Genomic DNA, 7,246 nt, shown 5'->3' on the forward strand with positions numbered 1-7,246 from the left:
GATGACATTTTTTAGGCGAGATCACAAAGGACATGTTCAGGAAACCACAGCATCAAGTGCGTGTAGGCGTCCACCTGAAATCTATTTGCTACTGTGCTTTTCTCAGAGATACACAGTCAGAGAAAAGCCGTCGGGATATTGAATAATCAGTACCAAAATATCAAGGACAATACAGAGGAAACAGTAATGCACTGCTTGAAACAAAGACTCAAACATATGCACGAACACAGATGTGTGCTCACTTTGTGTGAGTATGTCTCAGATATCCATATGATTCATGGAGGCGTGCAGTACAGTGTGAGGCCATTCGGCCAATCGTGCCAGTGCTGTCCACTTGAAAGATCAGACGTGCTTTCTCCCGCTGTTATCTGCATTTCCCTGTCCTCTCTCGTTCCGCAGTGCCCCGCACAAAAGACAAACAGAAGGAGAACACTATGCTAACGAGGAATTGATGCAGGAGGTTTTTATGCAGTTCCTCACCGTTTAAAATTGTTTTAGGTTCAATCTTTCGCTGTTGATCTTTTCCAAGGAGCGCTTTAAGTTGCTGCCAAAACGTTCAAAATTGGGGATGTTAAAATTCCTTCCCGTCGGGGAATTTCACCCCGGTCTTCCGCGTGACAGGCGGGGATACTCACAACGAGACTAACGAGGAAGTGAGCAATGCAATGTCTGTCAGAGTAAGAATCGAGCCTGTTACACAGGAACAGGATGCCATTCAGACCCTCAAAGCTGTTGCACAGGAACAGGAGCAGAACATTCATACCCTTGATCCACTTGCACAGGTACAGCTAATAAATTATTTATGCTCATGTGATGTGTTTGCTATGAAATGAATTGTTAAAAAAATTAGCCTGCATTGGCCGGGAATCGAACCCGGGTCTCGCGCGTGGCAGGCGAGAATTCTACCCCTGAACCACCAATGCACGCCGACTTAATCAATTCTATTTTCTGGTAGCTACAATTTATTTTTGACTTTTGTTAATACAAGCGGGGACACTGCGTTAACATAAAAAGCAATATGCAGCAGATACTGCATCTGGAATTGTTGATTAAATGCTGGAAACACTTCGAAGGTCCTGGAAGATCTGTGGACAGAGAAACACAGGGTTAACCTCTCAGGTGCATGAGCTCTCGGTAGAGCTAAGATTTTGCACTTTTCGACGTCCCGTGGGAGTTTCCTTCCAACGTTGTTTAGCTGCTCAAAAATTACATAATTAAGAAACTAACCTTCCCCAAAAGAAAAAATAGGAGCAGGATTGGGCCATTCGGCCCCTCGAGCCCGCCATTTAAAAAGTTCGTGGCTGATGAGATCTTCGACACAACGCAACTTTGCCGCCCGTTCCCCATAACCTTTGACTCCCCTGTAGCTGAAATATATGTCTATCAGACATACAGAACCCGTTTGACGTCTTACAGTGTGGCCCGAGGGATAGTGTGGAGAAGCTGGGATTGCTTTCCTCTGGAGGCTAAGAGGAAATTTAATAGAGGCTTGCAAAATTACAATGGGTTTTGATAGAGGAAATAAAGGCAAACGCTTTCCAATGGCAGGAGGGATGGTAACCAGAGGTAGAATTGTCTTATGCAGCGAATGTTAAGGCCTCATGAATATCAGGATAAGTTATCACGGCCCAGTTACTCTGTCATTCGAGTCTTGCACACGTTGCTAATGTGGCATTTTTCACACTGGCAATGAGTTGACTGATAGCCGTGCTGTGATCAGCTAAGTTTGTTAGGGAGATGCAGTCGGCAAAATAATACATGGAAGACGGATAATAACCGTGACTGTTCTGACACTGTGAGGCAAGGAAGCGAATGCTGCACCTCGGTACCGAATGATGCGCTGCTGACTGTTGAGGCTAACAGCAGCGGTGTGGAAAATTGAAAGGTTGATGAGGTGCAAGCATTGTTTCGCGCGGGTGCTTTGATTGCTGGCATTTCAAACAGCCAGAAAACGCACTGGTTCTCTGACCGGGAATGGAACCCGAGCCGCGGCGGTGAAAGCGCCGAATCCTATCCACTAGACCACCAGGGAAGCTGCGAGAAGCGGCCTGCCAGCAAGCAGAACAAGGCAGTCTTTCCTCCTTGCTGCTTTGAAATTCAGGTCACTTTCACGCCAGGCAAACTTTTCGTACAAGATGACATTTTTTAGGCGAGATCACAAAGGACATGTTCAGGAAACCACAGCATCAAGTGCGTGTAGGCGTCCACCTGAAATCTATTTGCTACTGTGCTTTTCTCAGAGATACACAGTCAGAGAAAAGCCGTCGGGATATTGAATAATCAGTACCAAAATATCAAGGACAATACAGAGGAAACAGTAATGCACTGCTTGAAACAAAGACTCAAACATATGCACGAACACAGATGTGTGCTCACTTTGTGTGAGTATGTCTCAGATATCCATATGATTCATGGAGGCGTGCAGTACAGTGTGAGGCCATTCGGCCAATCGTGCCAGTGCTGTCCACTTGAAAGATCAGACGTGCTTTCTCCCGCTGTTATCTGCATTTCCCTGTCCTCTCTCGTTCCGCAGTGCCCCGCACAAAAGACAAACAGAAGGAGAACACTATGCTAACGAGGAATTGATGCAGGAGGTTTTTATGCAGTTCCTCACCGTTTAAAATTGTTTTAGGTTCAATCTTTCGCTGTTGATCTTTTCCAAGGAGCGCTTTAAGTTGCTGCCAAAACGTTCAAAATTGGGGATTTTAAAATTCCTTCTCGTCGGGGAATTTCACCCCGGTCTTCCGCGTGACAGGCGGGGATACTCACAACGAGACTAACGAGGAAGTGAGCAATGCAATGTCTGTCAGAGTAAGAATCGAACCTGTTACACAGGAACAGGATGCCATTCAGACCCTCAAAGCTGTTGCACAGGAACAGGAGCAGAACATTCATACCCTTGATCCACTTGCACAGGTACAGCTAATAAATTATTTATGCTCATGTGATGTGTTTGCTATGAAATGAATTGTTAAAAAAATTAGCCTGCATTGTCCGGGAATCGAACCCGGGTCTCCCGCGTGGCAGGCGAGAATTCTATCCCTGAACCACCAATGCACGCCGACTTAATCAATTCTATTTTCTGGTAGCTACAATTTATTTTTGACTTTTGTTAATACAAGCGGGGACACTGCGTTAACATAAAAAGCAATATGCAGCAGATACTGCATCTGGAATTGTTGATTAAATGTTGGAAACACTTCGAAGGTCCTGGAAGATCTGTGGACAGAGAAACACAGGGTTAACCTCTCAGGTGCATGAGCTCTCGGTAGAGCTAAGATTTTGCACTTTTCGACGTCCCGTGGGAGTTTCCTTCCAACGTTGTTTAGCTGCTCAAAAATTACATAATTAAGAAACTAACCTTCCCCAAAAGAAAAAATAGGAGCAGGATTGGGCCATTCGGCCCCTCGAGCCCGCCATTTAAAAAGTTCGTGGCTGATGAGATCTTCGACACAACGCAACTTTGCCGCCCGTTCCCCATAACCTTTGACTCCCCTGTAGCTGAAATATATGTCTATCAGACATACAGAACCCGTTTGACGTCTTACAGTGTGGCCCGAGGGATAGTGTGGAGAAGCTGGGATTGCTTTCCTCTGGAGGCTAAGAGGAAATTTAATAGAGGCTTGCAAAATTACAATGGGTTTTGATAGAGGAAATAAAGACAAACGCTTTCCAATGGCAGGAGGGATGGTAACCAGAGGTAGAATTGTCTTATGCAGCGAATGTTAAGGCCTCATGAATATCAGGATAAGTTATCACGGCCCAGTTACTCTGTCATTCGAGTCTTGCACACGTTGCTAATGTGGCATTTTTCACACTGGCAATGAGTTGACTGATAGCCGTGCTGTGATCAGCTAAGTTTGTTAGGGAGATGCAGTCGGCAAAATAATACATGGAAGACGGATAATAACCGTGACTGTTCTGACACTGTGAGGCAAGGAAGCGAATGCTGCACCTCGGTACCGAATGATGCGCTGCTGACTGTTGAGGCTAACAGCAGCGGTGTGGAAAATTGAAAGGTTGATGAGGTGCAAGCATTGTTTCGCGCGGGTGCTTTGATTGCTGGCATTTCAAACAGCCAGAAAACGCACTGGTTCCCTGACCGGGAATCGAACCCGGGCCGCGGCGGTGAAAGCGCCGAATCCTATCCACTAGACCACCAGGGAAGCTGTGAGAAGCAGTCTGCCAGCAAGCAGAACAAGGCAGTCTTTCCTCCTTGCTGCTTTGAAATTCAGGTCACTTTCACGCCAGGCAAACTTTTCGTACAAGATGACATTTTTTAGGCGAGATCACAAAGGACATGTTCAGGAAACCACAGCATCAAGTGCGTGCAGGCGTCCACCTGAAATCTATTTGCTTCTGTGCTTTTCTCAGAGATACACAGTCAGAGAAAAGCCGTCGGGATATTGAATAATCAGCACCAAAATATCAAGGACAATACAGAGGAAACAGTAATGCACTGCTTGAAACAAAGACTCAAACATATGCACGAACACAGATGTGTGCTCACTTTGTGTGAGTATGTCTCAGATATCCATATGATTCATGGAGGCGTGCAGTACAGTGTGAGGCCATTCGGCCAATCGTGCCAGTGCTGTCCACTTGAAAGATCAGACGTGCTTTCTCCAGCTGTTATCTGCATTTCCCTGTCCTCTCTCGTTCCGCAGTGCCCCGCACAAAAGACAAACAGAAGGAGAACACTATGGTAACGAGGAATTGATGCAGGAGGTTTTTATGCAGTTCCTCACCGTTTAAAATTGTTTTAGGTTCAATCTTTCGCTGTTGATCTTTTCCAAGGAGCGCTTTAAGTTGCTGCCAAAACGTTTAAAATTGGGGATGTTAAAATTCCTTCTCATCGGGGAATTTCACCCCGGTCTTCCGCGTAACAGGCGGGGATACTCACAACGAGACTAACGAGGAAGTGAGCAATGCAATGTCTGTCAGAGTACGAATCGAGCCTGTTACACAGGAACAGGATGCCATTCAGCCCCTCAAAGCTCTTGCACAGAAACAGGAGCAGAACATTCATACCCTTGATCCACTTGCACAGGTACAGCTAATAAATTATTTATGCTCATGTGATGTGTTTGATATGAAATGAATTGTTAAAGAAATTAGCCTGCATTGGCCGGGAATCGAACCCGGGTCTCCCGCGTGGCAGGCGAGAACTCTACCTCTGAACCACCAATGCACGGCGACTTAATCGATTCTATTTTCTGGTAGCTACAATTTATTTTTGACTTTTGTTAATACAAGCGGGGACACTGCTTTAACATAAAAAGCAATATGCAGCAGATACTGCATCTGGAATTGTTGATTAAATGCTGGAAACACTTCGAAGGTCCTGGAAGATCTGTGGACAGAGAAACACAGGGTTAACCTCTCAGGTGCATGAGCTCTCGGTAGAGCTAAGATTTTGCACTTTTCTACGTCCCGTGGGAGTTTCCTTCCAACGTTGTTTAGCTGCTCAAAAATTACATAATTAAGAAACTAACCTTCCCCAAAAGAAAAAATAGGAGCAGGATTGGGCCATTCGGCCCCTCGAGCCCGCCATTTAAAAAGTTCGTGGCTGATGAGATCTTCGACACAACGCAACTTTGCCGCCCGTTCCCCATAACCTTTGACTCCCCTGTAGCTGAAATATATGTCTATCAGACATACAGAACCCGTTTGACGTCTTACAGTGTGGCCCGAGGGATAGTGTGGAGAAGCTGGGATTGCTTTCCTCTGGAGGCTAAGAGGAAATTTAATAGAGGCTTGCAAAATTACAATGGGTTTTGATAGAGGAAATAAAGACAAATGCTTTCCAATGGCAGGAGGGATGGTAACCAGAGGTAGAATTGTCTTATGCAGCGAATGTTAAGGCCTCATGAATATCAGGATAAGTTATCACGGCCCAGTTACTCTGTCATTCGAGTCTTGCACACGTTGCTAATGTGGCATTTTTCACACTGGCAATGAGTTGACTGATAGCCGTGCTGTGATCAGCTATGTTTGTTAGGGAGATGCAGTCGGCAAAATAATACATGGAAGACGGATAATAACCGTGACTGTTCTGACACTGTGAGGCAAGGAAGCGAATGCTGCACCTCGGTACCGAATGATGCGCTGCTGACTGTTGAGGCTAACAGTAGCGGTGTGGAAAATTGAAAGGTTGATGAGGTGCAAGCATTGTTTCGCGCGGGTGCTTTGATTGCTGGCATTTCAAACAGCCAGAAAACGCACTGGTTCTCTGACCGGGAATGGAACCCGAGCCGCGGCGGTGAAAGCGCCGAATCCTATCCACTAGACCACCAGGGAAGCTGCGAGAAGCGGCCTGCCAGCAAGCAGAACAAGGCAGTCTTTCCTCCTTGCTGCTTTGAAATTCAGGTCACTTTCACGCCAGGCAAACTTTTCGTACAAGATGACATTTTTTAGGCGAGATCACAAAGGACATGTTCAGGAAACCACAGCATCAAGTGCGTGTAGGCGTCCACCTGAAATCTATTTGCTACTGTGCTTTTCTCAGAGATACACAGTCAGAGAAAAGCCGTCGGGATATTGAATAATCAGTACCAAAATATCAAGGACAATACAGAGGAAACAGTAATGCACTGCTTGAAACAAAGACTCAAACATATGCACGAACACAGATGTGTGCTCACTTTGTGTGAGTATGTCTCAGATATCCATATGATTCATGGAGGAGTGCAGTACAGTGTGAGGCCATTCGGGCCAGTGCTGTCCACTTGAAAGATCAGACGTGCTTTCTCCAGCTGTTATCTGCATTTCCCTGTCCTCTCTCGTTCCGCAGTGCCCCGCACAAAAGACAAACAGAAGGAGAACACTATGGTAACGAGGAATTGATGCAGGAGGTTTTTATGCAGTTCCTCACCGTTTAAAATTGTTTTAGGTTCAATCTTTCGCTGTTGATCTTTTCCAAGGAGCGCTTTAAGTTGCTGCCAAAACGTTTAAAATTGGGGATGTTAAAATTCCTTCTCGTCGGGGAATTTCACCCCGGTCTTCCGCGTGACAGGCGGGGATACTCACAACGAGACTAACGAGGAAGTGAGCAATGCAATGTCTGTCAGAGTAAGAATCGAGCCTGTTACACAGGAACAGGATGCCATTCAGCCCCTCAAAGCTGTTGCACAGGAACAGGAGCAGAACATTCATACCCTTGATCCACTTGCACAGGTACAGCTAATAAATTATTTATGCTCATGTGATGTGTTTGCTATGAAATGAATTGTTAAAGAAATTAGCC

At 45.7% G+C, this 7,246-nt stretch overlaps 1 non-coding gene across 1 annotated transcript; it reads right to left on the reverse strand.

The window, feature by feature from the left end:
• Positions 1–4,094: 4,094 nt before the first annotated feature.
• On the reverse strand, positions 4,095–4,166 carry trnae-uuc (transfer RNA glutamic acid (anticodon UUC)). The gene has a single exon. It is a non-coding gene; the product is annotated as a tRNA-Glu (tRNA).
• Between the last annotated feature and the right edge of the window lie 3,080 nt (positions 4,167–7,246).

This window comes from Somniosus microcephalus, unplaced genomic scaffold (genome assembly GCF_052327205.1).
Source record: "Somniosus microcephalus isolate GS21.2 unplaced genomic scaffold, FLI_Smic_1.0 unresolved_chr8, whole genome shotgun sequence".
In the NCBI taxonomy this organism is placed as follows: domain Eukaryota; kingdom Metazoa; phylum Chordata; class Chondrichthyes; order Squaliformes; family Somniosidae; genus Somniosus; species Somniosus microcephalus.